Source organism: Achroia grisella, unplaced genomic scaffold (genome assembly GCF_030625045.1).
Source record: "Achroia grisella isolate CSIRO2021 unplaced genomic scaffold, CSIRO_AGI_Agris_v1 utg567, whole genome shotgun sequence".
NCBI classification, from domain to species: Eukaryota; Metazoa; Arthropoda; class Insecta; order Lepidoptera; family Pyralidae; genus Achroia; species Achroia grisella.
The window spans coordinates 55,015-74,454 of NW_026712947.1; the positions used below are offsets into that span (position 1 = coordinate 55,015).

At 31.6% G+C, this 19,440-nt stretch overlaps 1 protein-coding gene across 1 annotated transcript in view; it reads right to left on the reverse strand.

Moving 5' to 3' along the window:
- Window positions 1–19,088, reverse strand: part of LOC131848683 (neuropeptide CCHamide-2-like) — a 47,711-nt gene extending 28,623 nt beyond the window's left edge. Inside the window, exon 1 of the mRNA XM_059198610.1 lies at window positions 18,971–19,088. The gene's annotated coding sequence lies outside the window, so the exon portion shown is untranslated. The remainder of the gene's footprint in view (window positions 1–18,970) is intronic.
- Window positions 19,089–19,440: the final 352 nt, after the last annotated feature.

A 19,440-nucleotide genomic window follows, 5' to 3' on the forward strand; every position in this document is an offset into this window, starting at 1 on the left:
GTAAATGAGAGTTCGTAACTTGAACAACTTCACAAATGAGAGGTTCCTTCAAAGACTACCAATAAATTGTTGTATTACAACAATTAAACAGAGTTCACTCGGTAAGTAATTTTTACAACTTTCCCGTATTAATTTTCGGTAATGGGAAAAGATTAATAGATATCTTTTCTCATCTTCGGCGCAACAAATAATTAATAAAAACAGAAGTTTTATTAGCTTTTCCTTGAGTCTAACTTTGAGAAATAATTTCGAGTAGTAGATACCTATATTTTTTGTATATCGTTATTTTCAACCGGTTTAAACCAGGATTTTTATATTTTTGTATAGTACATATACAATAGTGTAACCACAATAATCAAATTCAAATTCAACAATTATTCATTCATGTAGGACATTTTAACCGCTTATAAAAAAATCATTTTTTCTTTTCCCTTCCGCCCAGTTCAGTAGGTATACGAGACATCCAATTGACAAAAACTGGCAAGAAAATCAATTGAATATATTTTTTTGTGCCAGTTTATTTAATCATTAACCTTGTGATGATTGTAATTTTCATGAATACTAGTGTTTATATTCTTTAGGAATGGAATGCTATGTTCTAGATAGAATAATTAATTTTTTACTCTGTAATTGTACCAAAACCGGTAGTGAAAAAACTCGGTTTATTATTATATAATATTAATAATAAACCATGTCACTATCACACTAGTATTGTTTACACTTGAGTGCAGTTTTATTTATCACCTATAAATAAATAAAACAATTTAGTAAAATATTTCTATTTTAATTTGATTAACTTTTTTTGCTTTACTTAAATATTAGTTCAGAAAAAAAGCGACCAATGTTCTTTTCGCCCTCCCATAAGTAGCTATTGCGACCTTTCCGAGATGTATACAGAAGGACGAATGTTGTGTGGGTTTTTTTATAAAATTATTTTAATTATTTACATTGTTCTGAAAATAAAATAATGTGGATATAAACAATTTGTATTTTTGTACGGCAATTTTGTATCTGTTTTGTTATTTTCGTGTAGGTCGTATTCCATGCTGAAACAAAACTAATATAGATCTATTTATGTCGATTTATTTAAAGAAGAATAAAATAGTTGAATAGTTGAGTTAGAGAGAAACTGCACATTCAAAGAACAACGATGTACGGCATCTACTTCCTGTATATGTATATGATAAACAAACTTTCATTTATTGTAAATAAAATTTATCTGTCCTCATAACAGTTGACTAGAAAAATAGTAATTTTTATTATTTCATCTTCAAAATACATTTTGTATAATATGTAGTTTAAAAAAAGTAATTATTTATGAATAAGGATTAGTTTATGTATTTGTTTTTTTTCTTCATTCATTCATTTTTAATTCTTCTTCATTCAACGCCACTACATACCCTATGTAGTTGTAGCCACTCATGTGTAAATGACATATAACCCTTTGGAAAATTCACACTCTATCTTGAGGTGATAAAAACCTTCGCTCCTACGAATTAACTTTAAAAAAGGGCGACCACAATATATTTATGTAGGTCGCAGTGTTACACGTCCTAAGCACATGACAGTAGCCCAAAACACTCAATAAAAAAAATAGTGGAATGGCAGGAAGATAATCTTTAGATATCTGAACTAGAGTACGGAACATAAATGTAATTGGGATGTACCTTGGCACCGTCTGCACAATTTAGTTAGATATGACATACGCCCTGGACATTTATCAGCCGATATAAATTGAACTCCAGTCACCTACAAATCGATATGTAAATGTGAGATGTAACTGATACAGGCAGCTCAGCTTCCGTTGGTTGTGTGGTCAACTGGTGACAATTGAGTTTAAGACTGTTTGCAAGATAGATGCAACGCTGTGATTTGTCGATATGTTGATTTTAAGAATTTGTCCAATCAGATTAGTTCCTGTGAGAAACTAAGAAAACCCTTAGGCAGTGGCAATAAAAACAACCCTTATTCCAATAATCATTCTAAATAGACGTTTTTTTTATTCTATCACTCATCTTGAAAAGTTAACTCAGACTCAATTCAAGAACGAGCATGAAACATGTGTATTGTTCAATTTTAGTTTTAGATTTTGTATGGACTCAAACTGCTAAATAGCAAAATTCGCAGTCATCGCAGATATGTTTTTCATAATCTTAATTTAAATAAGCTTCCGACTGAACAGTCACTATTCGATTCTACCCTCATATTGAGAATGAAAATTCAGTTGCGAAGCTGTTAAAAATATAGGTAGTTTTCAATTCATCTATCTTTTAGAGTATATTTTTAGAGGGACCCATGCGTATATTCGCAAATTCTTTAAGAATTTTATAAACTAGCTGACCCGGCGAACACGCCTCAGAATTAAATAATGTGTCTAAGTTCAATTACTAAAAATACGCAGATTACAAAAAATAACATAAATATAATAAGCAACATAATAATTTTCTTAATGCACCGCCAACATGAATCTTTGTCTCCCTAATGGTTGACTGGGAGAAAATCCCTCAAGGTGTTAAGTCCGCCATGTGTACCTTTATTTATGTATTTGTGCATTAAAGTTTTAATAAATAAAATAAATAAATAAATAAGCGAAAACATTAATTGCTTTTCAATATACAATATTATATGTTATTATTTTTTTACGGTTTGTAAATATGATTCATGATACATACGGGAAGGGTTTTTGGGGGCGAACACGCGACGTTATAATTCGCAATTTCTGAAAGAATTCTATAATATAGGTTATTCATATCCTATACTTTTATATACTTTTGTATAGTATATACATATATATTTATAAATTTCGGGTGGAACTACGGGCACCGCTTATATATATGTATATATATATATGTTATTCTGATGTATAAGTTACATTACTGTAAAGTTTCATAAAAATCCGTTTTGTAGTTTTTCCGTGAAAGAGTAACAAACATCCATTCATATTCACAAACTTTCGCGCTTATAATATTAATAATAATACTATTATATTGAATTAAATAACTATTAATAGAATAATCTTACTATTATAATATTAATAGTAAGATATATTCGACCAACCAAAGTCAAAGATTGATTTACTCCCTTAACGTGCCTATACTACCTACTCGTATATTTGGGCCAGATAGTCGTTTTTACTACTATTTTTTATACTAGTGGATTACGTAATATTCCTTTGTGATATAATTTAATATAAAATATTCTAAACTGCTGTCGTGTCTGAAAATAATAAGTCTATAGACATTCTTCCCAAGTGAGTGAATTAAAATATTTTATGAATATAATTAGTTTAGTCGACGACTTAATAACATTAACTTATTTTCTTTTAGTGAAATTTCGGAGTAAAATACAACTGGACTAGAATGGACTGCTGTAACATACAAATATATCGAGCTAACGGGCCTGAAGGAAACAAAATTATGCGAACTGGAAGCCGACTAGAATTTATAATGCGAATTAAAAAACATATTTGCAGGTTTTTTTATGTAATTGAATTTTTTATAACATTCTATACCAGCACCACCTACCATCTTTTGTCTTTTGTCCTCTACCCGATAATGCCGCTTTATATACTCTATTACTCTATTAATTTTGATCCCTGTAATTTATCTGGTGCAATAAAGAGTATATAAATAAATAAATGACCTTGTAGTAAATCGCAACTAACGTCTATGTACACGAACAGCACACATGTATGCGTTGCCTTTCTGGAGAAACCACATTTTAATTGCTTTTGTCAACTATTAACAATTCACATAGAGTCTACCTACCCCCTCTGGGATAAAAGTCGTGTTGTTACATTTATTAGTATAGAAGTATGTCTTTATGGATATACTCTAATGTAAACCATATACAGGTGGATGCTTATGAGGACAGAGGAAGGCCGAGAAAAGATGGTTGTACTGTGTGAAAGATAATATGGTAAGAAAGAAATTAAATAACGATATGACTGCGAACAGGGATGAATGAAAGAGAAAAACATTTTACGCCGACCACAAATAACTGGGTAGAAGTAGATGATATGTCATTATGGTTTATATTAACATACAAACTACATTATGAAATAGTAACGAGAGGGCAATGTGTTGCATAATAGTGTACCATCAAATTAACAAAGTTTTAATGAGGGTCCAGCAATTTTATAAATGTGGTCAAATTTACCCACCATGCGTACACAAACAAAAACATAATAAGAAATTTGAATATCCAATTTTTTTTCATGTAAATGGAATAGCAAACAAGCTTATAATCCATTGGGTGGTAAACGGTAACCGTCGCCTATATACATTACTAGCTGTTCCCGCGACTTCGTCCGCGTGGAATTTAACTTTAATTTTGTAAAATAAAAGTAGCCTAAAGAACTAAAAAATATCTTGTTTGTCTTAATTTATTCGTTCCATTAGGTACTGATAGGTTCAAACTAATATATTTACATCCTGCATCATCCCTTATTTTATCCCCATGGGGGTTGAATTTATCAATAACCTATTTAAGCGAACGTCTTAATCATAGTAGCTCCAATCTTTAATTTCATTTCATTCAGTCGAAAATCTAAGAATATTTATACAAACTTACATCCCCTATTTTATCCTCTTAGGTGTGGAATTTATCAAAATCCTTTCTTAGCGGATGCCTACGTCAGAACATCTACCTGTATACTAAATTTCAGCCCGATCCGACCAGTGGTTTGGGCTGTGCGTTGATAGATCACTATATCAGTCTTTGAGTTATATATATTTAGAGATATATAACAGTACTACGGGCATTACTTGATATCATCATCAACCCGTGATATCACTCATTCCAGATAATTAAGATGTCATCTTTATATGTAACTAGCTGTACCGGCAAACGTTGTTTTTAAAATGCCTTAAATTTAGGGGGAAAAAAAATGTGGCCGATTCTGGACTACCCCTAACATTTGATGAGAATCGATCAAGCCGTTTCGGAGGAGTATGGGAACGAATACTGTGATACGAGAATTTTATATATAAGATGTTATTCTAATTCATTTTATAATATTATCCGCCCCTACTTCGCACTAGCCTTACGAATCTTTGAAATCTCGGCTTATATGTACTATAACATGCATGAATACATATAAACATTCCTTTTGAAACACTCTATCTACTGATCTACTGCTGAAAACTGTAATAAAAATGATGTAAGCGAACAGACAGCAAAAGGATCTTCATTTGGTACTATGTAAAGATGTAATTTCGATTCCGCGACTTTACCCGTGTAAAATACAACATATTGTCTGTATGTATTATATGTATGTCAAACATTGTTACCGCGCATTTATTAAGAAACATCAAATTCTGATTAATATACGGCCTGTTACAAGACGTTTTCAATAGAAATTCGGTGTTGTCTTTGTTGACACTGCAAACATTGTTAACATTACAAGCCAAGTTTCAGTAAATACTTTCAGTTATAAATAAAATATTATGTTCTTAATTGCTGGAAAATGCTTCTATTCTAATGCTACTATGTATAACGGTTTCCCTTTTGAAGTTTTGTCAAAAATGCTAACAAAATTCATATTCAAAAATCATTTACTTATATAGGACATTTCTGCCGCTTATAGCCGTCACTTTTTTTAATTATCTTTTTTACCTAGGTATATAGATTCAAGGAGAAAAACTGGTAAGAAACGTACACAATTGACTTTCTTTTTATTTAAATCCATTTAATTTGCAATGCTTATGTACATGTCTATGTCTAACGTTAAATGAAAATCCCGTATATAAACAACTATTGTTGTTTAAGTAATCGTTTAATGATTAATAGGTTTTGCTCAATAAATATGATTTAACTAATATTTGACATATGTCATAGAACCGGGGCAATTACACTCAGAACTGCAACTATAAATTCCTTCATACATAAACGAAAAATTGTCAATTTGAATCTGTTTAAAACAAAACACGACAGCAATTGCGTCATATAATCAAACTATAGGAAGGTAAGCAAATATTAAACACGACATTTGGCTAAGATCTTATCAAACTTAAGTTCTGATACAACCTTTACCATTTATATTTTTCTAATGCTTAAAATTCAAAACATGTCTAACAGGGTGTCCACCTTTATAGTCTCTTTGCATAATATTTGTTTTACAATAATCTCATAGTTTAGACTTTTCTTATTAACATTTAATAGTCTATAACAAGATTGGTAGGTAGATATCATTTGGTATTCACCAACTTCATTGTAAACACCTATATTGAGAGCGTCTATAACGAAATCCCACAAAATTGGCAAATAAAGGATATATTTATAACAAGTCATTAAGGAAAACAGTGATAGCCCAAAGCATGTGTGCCAATTTCGCCTAAAAAGAATATTTAATATGTTTTTAATTTCGTTTATTGTCCTCAACGGATCCTTGAGCTTCCATAAAATGGCCAATTGGAAATAAAAATTACTTTTTACGTAGGCATATGTAGGCGCAAAGAAAATAGATGCATGACTTCCGTATTATTCACGGATACTAGTATAAATTTCGGTGTTGGCAATAAAACATTGTGTTCATTTTAATGTTTTCCCAATAATACAATAGAATAGAATAGAAATATAAATATTCTTTGTTGCATACAAACTAGAAGAATATTCATGAATCTCAGCTGGAGCAATTTTCAAATAAATAAATATGTAAAGTTATATAACTTTATACAACTTTACATACTTTTTCATTTGAGCTGAGTTAGTATCAGTATTTAACCCACCAACGATGTTATGCGAAGGAACAAGGATCATGTTTTATGGAAAGTGTATAATATGAATGTGGATGGATGTATAGGGAGTGGACGCCCTAAGAAAAGATGGATGGATTGTGTGAAAGATGATATGAATAAAAGAAGAGTATGTTTAGATATGACGACCGATAGAGAGCAGTGGTAGAGAATGACATACTACGCCGATCACAAATAATGGGATAAAGGCAAGGCAATGATGATCATGCGCGTTTTATAAAAATAAGTACATATTATCTAATATACGAACATTGTCGACATTTTGACGACCTCGTTGGTCTAGCGGTCTAGCACACCGCTTTACGACCGATGGTCACGGGTTCGATTCTTCGCACGGCACAAACATTTGTATTCATGAGTACGATTGTTTATATCGGTCTGGGTGTTTTTTATGTATAATATGTATTTAATAACAAAAAAAATCTATGTATATGTATCAGTTATCTAGTATCCATAACACAAGCTTTAGCTAGCTTAACTTGGGTCTAGATGGCGATATGTGAATTGTCCTGAGAAAATAAAAAAAAATTGTCATTATCAAATTACAGATGAGTGTAGAGATTACATATAAGATTCTGCTGAGTTTTGTTATTTTTATCCAATTAAAAATAATGAAGTAATTTGAGGAAAATTTTACCTTATCAATAAACTCGTGTATTGTACTCGAGTAGAAAAATATCATTTTTTTTATTGCACAGAAGACAAATGAGCTTGCGGCTCACCTGATGGTAAGTAATTACCACCGCCCATGAGCACCCGCAACACCAGGGGAATTGCAAGTGCGTTACCGGCCTTTTAAGAAGGATAAGCTCTTTTCTTGAAGGTTTCTATATTGTATCGGTTCGGAAATGCAATTGCGGGAAGGAGATTCCACAATGTGGTTGTGCTTGGCAAAAAGTCTCTAGAAAACCGCACTGTGGAGACCATTCATCCAGATGATCAGGATGGGAATTTAATAACTGCATTTAGTACATCACTATCAGCAACACTCTTATATAATTCGTTTGTGTCATATTTTCCAACGTATAAAAACAAAGACCCATTAAAGCAACAGTTAATAACAGTTAACTATCCCCTACCATAAAAAAAATTGTCTATTTTTTAAGTAACACTTGGATATATAACGAGTGGATTAACATTCTGTTTTACTGTTTATAATAGATAGTTACTTATTAAAGTTTTTTCCTCCAAAACCGTGTTAATTCTTTACCGATTTAGTTGTTCATTTTTTCTGTAGAATTTAAGTAAACCAACAACCTTTTGTTCAATGAAATAAATAAATATTAATAATACTTATCTATACATAGAAATAAAATAGGAGTGTCTGTTTGTAATATTGAAATGACCGTTTTTTACTACACGCATATGAATATAAATACGGTACATGTATACACTAAAATAACTTTTTTTACAATTTTTGTCTCTCTGTCTGTTTGTTCCGGCTAATCTCTTTTATTGGCAGGTACGTGATGTAATAAGGAGTAACTTAAGCTACTTTTATTTTAGAAAAATAAAGTTAAATTCCACGCGGACGAAGTCGCGGATACAGCTAGTTATTAATATAAAATAATTTCAATAGACTCAGGATCCGGATGGACTCGTATTTGAAGTAAATTATTTAGATATTCGGGATACTGGTACAGAAGGTTCCGTTTTCTAAATACAGTCTAATGAATCAGAATTACAAATGTTAATGCTCACTTTATTCCACTCTATAGAAATACAATTCGTATTGTTTTAAGTCGCGCATTTCAAAGGTTTTACCGAATCGCAGCCTTAAAAAAGTGGCAAACACAAACGGAAAACAAAAATAGACATATTGTTGTATATAATTAAACTATTTATTTTCATTCGATTCCAATATTGTGAGATTTAACGTTAATGGGCACCAACTAAAGTGAAATTAGTTAGCAAATTATTTTATTTTTATTATACATTATATTTTTATTTTTTTATCATTTAGTGTTGTTTATATTGTTATTTAGTGTTTTATTTGCACTCAATTTCATATATCCTCCTACTAAGCAAATGAATCGATCACATGTATACATATATTCATGTTTACACGATAAAATTCTTTTTTTTTTATACTCGCTATTTTCCAATTTTACAAAAAAAAATCTCACTGTGCCATTGCTATTGGCCGCAGCTGGTTTTTACAGCTTCACTGGAATGAAGGGGGGGGGGGGGAGGGGCAGTGCAAGGCCAAGTCCTGCGAGACAGATGCGAATATAATCTCAAGGTACCGTTTTTGAGGTTCGAACCTCGGCGCAGGCCGTTGTAACTTCAATCCCTATTGGACTGAGACAGGATATCAATCAGATGTGGTTAAAGTCAGTAATAAAATATACAGGTTATACAGTTCTGCTATCCTAATAATCAACAAGTAACTTAAAATGTTAAATAATTGTTATAGGGTCATCATCATCTTCTTCATCAGCTTCTTCCTTATCCCATTTATTTGGGGTCGGCGTAATATGTTTTTCGCTTCCATTCATCCCTGTTCTCAGTCATCGCGTTATTTACTTCCTTTCTTACCATATCATCTTTCACACAGTCCATCCATCTTTTTTTCGGCCTTCCTCTGCCCTTATAACCATCCACATTCATATGTAACACCTTTCTTAAAATATTATCCTCGTTCCTGCGCATTACATGTCCATACCATGATACACGATTACTCTTCAACCTCTCTGACACCGGTGCCACTTTCATACTTCCTCTAATGTATTCATTCTTTATCTTATCCATTCTTGTCACACCACACATCCACCTCAACATTCTCATTTCAGTTGCATGCAGTCGTCTTTCATCCGTCGCCGTTATAACAATTATTATTCGCTCTACCCGTCTGGGTACAAAATTATGTTTTAAATAGCATGAGACAAGCATCTTGATAATTTTCTTGTTTAGAATTTGTATTCCAAATGAGTGGTAGAATAAAAAAAATATTTCTTTTAATCTTCTATTAGTATTTTTGTTAGTCCGAAGTTTCATCAACATATCAACCCAATCGATTTAGCCACACCGTATTACCTGTGTATTACATACACAAGTCATTCATGCGATTGTTTATCTACTATAGTATATTAGGTAGTACGCATATAGCCACTCCCTACGCGCGCAGACAACCCATTCGAACTTCTGTACACATTCATAAACAGGCTAAACACGACCCGAAAACCAACGGCAATATCCGAAATAGTAGTGGCATTAGGCAAGATGAGCTAATTAACCTGACTTGGAGCTCGATTTATCCTCCACTGGTGCCCCGCCAGCGTAAACCGACAACGCAGGCGGGTGCACCATTCCTTTAAAAAATATAACAACATACATACTATTACATTTGTATATATATATAGCGATTGACAAAACGCCTACTAAATCTGGACAGGCATAACCTAAAAATAATGATAGGGACAATAATGGGCCACTGTCCCTTAAACAAACATCTGTACACAATAGGTGCTATTGACAGTCTCTTGTGTCAGGGCTGTTTTGTAGCCGAGGACACGGCTGCTCAGTAATCCTGCAGTGCGTAGCAATGGCCACACAACGTAATCAAATCCTCGGAACGGTGAGGTCGCTCCGTGAAGCCTGCCAACACACCAGAAGAATTATGCGCTTCTGGGAGGAGCTTGGCTGACTACTTTAGTAGCCTGGCTCTACACGCACAACGGCCCAAATAATAATAATAATAATAATAATCTCAGGACAATTCACACAGCGCCATCTAGACCCAAGTTAAGCTAGCTAAAGCTTGTGTTATGGGTCCTAGACAACTGATACAAATACATAGATAATTTTTTTTTTCGTAAATACATACATATTATACATAGAAAATACCCAGAGCGATACAAACAATCATACTCATGAATACAAATGTTTGTGCCGTGCGAGGAATCGAACCCGCGACCATCGGACGTAAAGCGGTGTGATAGACCGCTAGACCACCGAGGTCGTCAAATGAGAGGCTAGTTGCGGAAAATGGAGTCCAACTTACATTACATTACATTATATATGTATACTTTTAAATATAGTGTGCGAGAATCAAACTCCTCACCTTTGGATAGCAAGGCAACGTATTAAATAGCTGTATCTTGAATTGATTTCCCAAATCAAAGTAGAGAAAATTAGTTTTAATTATAATAGATACGTCTCAAAGAAGTTTCTCTATCCTTTCGAATAACTATCTACGTAAAACTAATTAAATTAGTTCATTAATAAACTTAAAACAACAGTTGAAGATATCTTTTAAGGTTATTAAAATCGGTATTGCGGAATGTCAGGACACTCAGGACAGTAGGTACAATTAGGGTTGCCAACTTTCCCGTTTTAATCGGGATATCTCTATTTGATCTCTGTGTCCTGTAATTTTTTGTGTCATGATGTATTTATCACATTATGACGCAGTCAATGAACAGTTTGAAATACTGAGTACCAAGAACCTGTCTCGAGAACTGTTGATATGGAAATTTGAATTCAATAGTAGGTATAATTATCAATTCTTTTTAAATCTTGATAAGATTCATCACTTAAATGAGCAAGAAACTTGTGTGTTGACAATATTCTTATAAGAATAAAATTGCTTAGTAAATACAGCAGCGTTTTGTACACGTTTAGTTTATAGTTAAACAATTCAAATAATATTAAACAACAAATAAATAAAAACGACATAGTGCAGTAACTAAATATTAATTTAAGTCCTTATTAGATGCCCTGTTGACGAAACAAATATCAATTCTAAGCAGTTAGATAATAATTTGTATTTTAAACTGAACACCATCCTTACTGTGAAGATTCACGGATGCAGTGGTATACAGGCAGTGGCGTAGTTAAGTAACCAAGGGCCCTGGGACAAAACAAAAAATGGGGCGCCACTACTGAGCAGTGGATTACAGTTTTATTAAGACGCACATATCGCTATCAAATTTACAATTTGATTTTGGACTTTCTGTGGATTGGCAATGTTGTAAATTTTTGTCAAATTTACAACACTGCCAATCCATAGAAAGAATTTAGGGGAATTCCGAAGGTATAACTTCGAATTTCTCTCAACTGAGTGATTAAAGTCGGGTTACCTGTCATAATTATTTTAAAAATGGAGGAAATTTTAAAAAGTTTTCATTTCGATGAGATTTTCTTCTGGTAAGGGTTCGAGAGCCCCGGGGCACTGCCCTCCCTTGTCCCTAGGTAGCTACGCCACTAGATAAAGGATGCTCTATTGAACGGAATCGGTTATCGACGTAAACTACTATAATAATTGATTCACCTCACTTTCGTACATTTTATCAATAGCGGCCGAGGTGTGCCAACATGGCAACAGGTCGCGACCTCACGACATACGACCTGTCCTGAATACGGATATGACATAAGTTGTTTGTTATTGTAACAGACGTCTCAAGAGCTATAATGTTTCATGAAAATAGACTTTCAGAAGTAGGATAGATATAACAATTGACGATCTTGGTGACGGCCTTTTGCTTTACATCCGATGATAAAGGATTCAATTCCTCGCACGGTACAAACATTTGTATTCACGAGTATGATTGTTTGTATCGATCGGGATATTTTCTATATATATGTACAACAATATATCTAAGTAATGTTATCAGTTGGTAAGTGCCCAAAAATACAAGATCTGCTTAACCTGGGGCTAAATGGCGCCGTGTGAAAAAAAATCTACTTCTATTATTTAGTTATTTGAAAGATATTTAGTCATTTGAAGTCATCACTCTTGCTTGCTTGTATATAAAGTATCGTCAACAAATACCAAAGGATGAAGAATTTTATTCATAATACAGTTTTCAAAGTAGGAATACCCAGAATTTTGAGATTTATTCTTTAAAATAAACTTCATCTTCTATATCTACAAGACATATAACTACATATATGTATTTTGTTCAGCAGAAACACTTTTATGATTTATAAATTATCGATTACTCTATAATTAAGTTTTTGCTTCATAGGTAGATGTCTGCCATTTGGAAAAACAATTAATTATTATAAAAAAATACGTACGATTAAAGTACGTTGGCGGCATCTCTACATTTACATACATATTATTTCCTGTCTGAAAGCCTATTAAATCAGCTAATAAAAAAATTATGTTAACTTTTACATCAGCCTTCGCGTAAACAAATTCGAACCTCTAAACAAGATGAACCTCTCTAAATAAATTCGATTATTATTATAATTAAAATTAATTAGGAATTATATTTACTTCCATTTTTAATCACTTACATTTTGCTAATCTTCATCCTGGTCGTATCAACTTCAACTGGTACTGAACAAGCGTATATTATTTCTGGGAGAATCTAATTGCGTGCGGAATCACTATTCCATCAACACCACAAAATATCAAAACAGTTTCTGAAATATTAGTTGGTAATAGACGGGAAAAATAGAACAAAACTACTGTCCAATACACCTTAATATCGCAATGTACCATATCCGATAAACCTCCACGCGATTTCCCCTGGAGACTATAGTGGTAAATCACCATTTGCCAAGATGGGCTAACTGGCCTGACTTCATGCTCATTTTATCGCCCTACACTACTCCGCCAGCGTAAACTGTTAGCGCTGGCGGGTGCATCATTCCATTATCATCCATAAAAGCAATATACCTTTATAGACTATCTACCTTACTTAGACACCTTTTACTAAACTAGACAAGACACTAAAATTGACAACAAGACAGCGTCTCAAACTGTATCCAAAGAAATAATAGATTTGTGTGGACTGAATTTGTTTCACATTATCATAAAATCCATATTGTGATGCGATTACATTGATAAGCACACAGAATGGCACTTAACGAAATTGTCTTCCCCGTGACCCCACACGAAGCCGGCGCACCGTTTAGACGTGCAAGAATTTATTCCATTAGCTAACCAAAGTGCAAAATTTTACGGTTTTTTTATAAGTGCTACTGAGTTGTTGAGATGATTCCCCCTGGAAACCATTGTGATAATTTCCTTGTAATGGAACGTCACGATGGACTTGTCCTCGTGTTTATCTTATCATCATCTACTGGTGCTTCGACAGCATAATCCAGTAGCGCAAGATGGTGTAAGATTTCATTATCATCCATTGAAAAAAAAACATGTTAGTAAGTTTTTTTTTAATCTCTTTAATGTATTTTTATGCATAATTTAAAAAAATATTAGCTTTCTATACTCTTTCTCTACATTAACAATAATTTATAAATATACTAGCAGACCCGGCCAGGCGTTGCTGTGGCTAAGGTTCTTGAATAAAATAATATTGCGACTATAAATTGAGATATAAGCTATCCTATCTTTCAAGTTGAATTAAATTGCACACAATGTGCAAATACAATTTGCAATCGCTTCAGTAGTTTGGAGCCCATCGCGGACAAACAACGTGACACGTAATTTATATATATAAAGATAATATATAAACTAAAAGTGTGTGAACTTTCATACTCTTCCGCGCAATATTCGTAAAAAGGGGTAGGTACAAAGTTTTTGTTTTACGTTATAATTTATCTATATAAGGTACATAAAATAAATCTTTACTACTGATTACACTTGAGTTCCACATGTAATTTATATATACGTTTGCTAAATTGTTAATAACACTAGCGGCAATTTGAGTAATTATTGAAAGTGTCAATTAAATAAAAAAACTGTCGCACTAATGATCGCGTGTCAGCTTTTAGGATATGAATTTTTGGTAACCAATCCCTGATTTTTAGTAAATTTTAGCTAACAATAAATCTAAATTATACATAACTGGAATGCTATCGAGTATTCGAGCGTTCTGTCTTTGTAACTCATATTTTAATCAATGGATTGCTATAAAATGAATCATCAGATGATACATACTTTTCCCATGTTTTGGTCCGATCTAAAAATAAATACAATCTATTTTAAAGACAGACATATAATGAATTTGTATGAGAAATAAGCACTACACCAGGTACCTGAGAACAACTGATGGATACAACTGGTTGACAAGTAGAGTCGCGATCCTCAGTACTGAGGAAACGATCAAGATGAGAATAGAAATGAGAAATAAGTACTTAAAAAGGAAATAAATAATTTAATTATTACGTATTCGGTTCCAAACTAAACAAAATCTGTACTGTATATAATAAAGAAATAATAAAAACCTTATTTTTTTTTATCATATACATATTTAATATTATGTATATGACAAACATAAAAATCAACTAGATTAATATAAACAGTCATCCTCACGACTGTACACATATTAAAATAATTGTACTGTACAGGGATTGAACCCACGACCATTGGAAGGTACAGTCATCTATTAAACAGCTCCATAGTATATACCATAGTATCAACCTATACACATGATATGCTTATATATTTACGATTCCTACATACATATATGTGGGAAATCATAAATTTCACATTTCAACAGGTTTCACGCAACTAAATAATATATGACTACAATAACTTGCTTCATTTATGAGATCAAATATGTTCTTTATGTATATAAAATATTGAAATACTTTTAGAACTTCGAAAAAAAGATAACTTACAATAAAACTCGTGTATGAGCGAAGAAAACTAAGTTGAAAATTGACTGCGTTCCCAATATAAGGTTTTGTATTTTTTCATATTCATTTTGCGTGTATAAAATAGTTCTACGTATGTATATTGAATAAAGAAATCATATTTTCCGAATAAGATTTTCCTAACAATCTCAATCTATTACTAATAATAATAAATATTACAACATAAACCGTTTTAACTTAAGCGTTAGATTAGAATCTTTTTATCTCAACTTTACATATATTTGACACACTCATTAGTCTTTTACAATCAAACTTTAATAATTGTTCAAACTTGTAATTTAAATTACTTTTGGTCCATTGGATGACCACTAGTGTTAATAAAATAAATGATAAGAACCAACAAAGACATAAAAGGAATCCAAATAGATTAATCAGCTTAATATTTTAACAAGATTATAAACGCGAAAGTTTGAGAGTATGGATATTTGTTACACTTTCACGCAAAAAGTACTGAACGGATTACGATGAAACTTTACAGTATAGCTCTATAGCTTATGCATCAGAATAACACATAGGATATATAACACACACATAGGCGACATAAATTTCACGCGGGTCAACTAGTTCGTACATAATGAATGATACTACAGGTAACTACTGTAACTTTAAGAAAGAGTTGCATCCAGATATATCTTGTACTAATAATTAATTTGATTACATAAATCTAGGTAAATCAAAATGATTCTGTGCTCCATATTCTGTAATACCCGGCGGCTTTGTTCCGGGCGGAAACTATAACGAACTCATTTATCTCGAGTTCTCTCTCTTAGGCGCTATTTAATAATTTTCCTTCGGTTACCAGTATTGTGCGGGTTTATGTTAACTATTTAGGGTTCGATTAATTAAATAATCGTTATACCAATTTTAAAGATGCATTTTGTTACATCTCGTACGGTCAAAGGGAATAAAATTTACGAAATAGTTATTTTTTTAATCTATATTGTACCGATTTTACTTTTGGTCTCTTATGGTATGCTCATAAAATACTTAACGAATCATAAAAATTCAATGTGACAAAGGTGTTTGAGACCTTTGTCACATCTAATTTTTTTTTTATTTTTAAGTTTTACTTTACATTGTACAATACTTGTTCAAAAAATAACTATTTTTCAAATATTTTATGTGTACAAAAAATTTTATTTTTTTAACTTTTATTGTTCTGATTTTACTTTTGATCTCTTATGGATACCTAATAAACTACTTAACGAACCAAAAAGTATTATTTTACTTATAATAAATTACATTATGATGACATAGATGTACTTTATCATTATATTTGTTACAAACATTGGATCAGTAGTTTCCAATGTACAGAGAATTTTTGGCCGACTCTTCTCAGTCAGCCAATTTATTATGTTTTATTGATTTATGGGTTGAGATTTTATATGAACCATTGTTCGAGCGCTATTGAACATCACTATTGACAGCCGCCAGGCCGGGTCACTTCCACTTTGCCTTGCGCCTACAATGTCACCGCGTAGCTTATTAATTAGTAGTTATATAGTAGTAGATAGTTCAAGTTCCTATGTAATATAACTTCAAACATTAACTTATGTAAGTTTTTTTTCTATATCCTAAATATACCACACAAGTACCAAATTAGTGGTCTACGGTATGGGGTTATCTTACTCTTCGTACAACTCCATTGTACGAGATTTTGGCCTTTGGTAAATTGTCAAAATATGTAGATATAGGAGGGTACAAAAATATTGGAAATTATTTACTACTTCTTACGAGGTTAAATGTTTGTAAATCTGTAATTATAATCAGTAGTTAGGTTAGCTCGTTAAACATATTATTTATGAACTAAAATTATTCTTTAAAATGACTAATTTATTATAGGTCTCTAAACGATGTAATAAGTGGACTGTAAGTTTAAGATCCCATAGAAATTGTATGTTTAAGTTTAAAAAAATTACTACATAAAATTTATGACACAACGGATAACTAAAACAGTAAAAAGTATCAGAAATTAAAATCATATATAACGGCAATTATAATACTGTCCACGCCCCCAATACAACCTACATACCAAAAAAAAAAAGTTAAAAATTTATACAGAAATAATTAAATATATTATAATGTGAAAAAGTTAGCAACAGATTCAATTGATTGATGTATACCTATTTAAATTAATTTTTATGTAATTCATTTTAATTCTAACTAATAATCCTAAAATACCACACGTACAACTTTTCAAAAATAAAATATACCTAATGATTGTAATTATAATGTAGAGTTACGTTCATATTATTTTGAACTAAAATTTTCTTTTAATAATTTATATCCGGTACGACTTGTTAATTAAATTAAGATTTATGTGACAACGGATATTTATCAATCATATATAACAGCAATTGTCAAACTGTAAAAAAAAAGTTAAATATTTATACAGAAACAATTATATAATAATGTGCAAAAAGTTAGCTACCATGTTTGTATACTAAATAAAATAATTTTTTATGTAATTCATTTCAATCCCAACTAATGCGACTTTTCAAAATGTACCTAATTATTTATTAAATTATAGATATAGTTTTTATTTAACGTTTTTGTATTTATTAAATTATAGATAACTTAGTTTTATCACCCATCACGGATTCGCGCGGATTGTTACGGAAACCTGTACTTTTCAATTAAATATATATTGCAAACCTAACTGTAAGGTTTAAATTTTAAAGTTCGATGTCAAAAAAAAAATATTTTTGTTAAATATATATCTAACTGTAAGGTTTAAATTTTAAAGTTCGATGTCAAAAAAAAAATATTTTTGTTTTAATCAAATTTATAAGTATCTCATGTGTAATAGAGATATAGATAAATGAAATACATTTTATAAACAATTAAGTATCGCTTTATGTATCTTCCTTATAAATGAAAAAGAATGAAATACTAAACATTACAATTCAGTTAAACGGATTGTAATACAACAAGATATCTTGACTTATTTATAATATTTCACATTCTGTAATCATAGCGGCAAAACTCTATTGTTCTTAATATTCTTATAAACTATTATATATTGCTATTTCAGTAGAGATCACTCTATTTTTGTTCTACAATGTAAACCTTAATAGTCTCGCAAAGCAACGAGACAGAAAATTTAAACGTAAATCAGTTAATTTTAAATAATTCGTATAAATGTCCGACTCCTTACGCTGTTGGTAAGTAGTTATTTCTTTAAATTATGCCATGACAAGTAAAATATATCGTCATGGTAAAAAAAGATAAAATAAAAAAAAGATACCTATCTAATATATTTTTTGTTAGAAACAGGACTTTTTTGACTGACCAGATGTACTTTAATATTGAATGATACAGTTTTTATACAAATTCTAACTCAAATCTGTTTGTACAGTTGTTACTTATCCGGCCCTAATTCCAAGTCTCCTTATAACTTAATTTTTTTGAAATTTTATATAAATATTTATTATTTATTTTATATTAAATTAAATGTTTTTGTCTTAAAATGATTTGCCTTTCTTTCACCATCATACGATTTTTTTTTTCATCATCATACGAATTTTTGGACTACTAACCACCATATCATAATTTTAGTTTTCTGCAAAGACGACGCAACTATAAGAAAAAATCAAAAAGTTATAAAAACTTTTTAGAAAGTTCTAGAAAGTGTCGAAACTTACCTGCAACACTAGTCTTCGCGGTGGGTTTTGAGCGCCAATTAGTTGATGAGTATACTGGACGATTCGTTGGTCTGATTAACTATTCGGGGATTATTGGGTTATACTGAGGACATGTTCCTTGGCGAGTTCAGTGTAGAGTGCGCTTAAGCGGCCAACCCGCAGGCTTTTAAACGCTCGCCATAGAGCTAGGTAGCTATTAGAGGGAGCAATGCGTGGGTTTTATGACGTGAACACTTTTTAATTGGTCAGCGCGTTAAGTGCATATTTTTGATGATATTGTACTTGTATAGATAGATGCATGCATAATTAACTATTACTCAGTGTGGTATGACAGCTTTTCGTGCACAAAGTATTGTTAGAGGCCACTAGGTCGGGAAAAATTACTAGAAGAAAAATTCAAAATAAAACTTGCACCCTACAATATCTATAATAATGATCTGGAAGTCTATCCTACAGCTGTCGCAGACCTT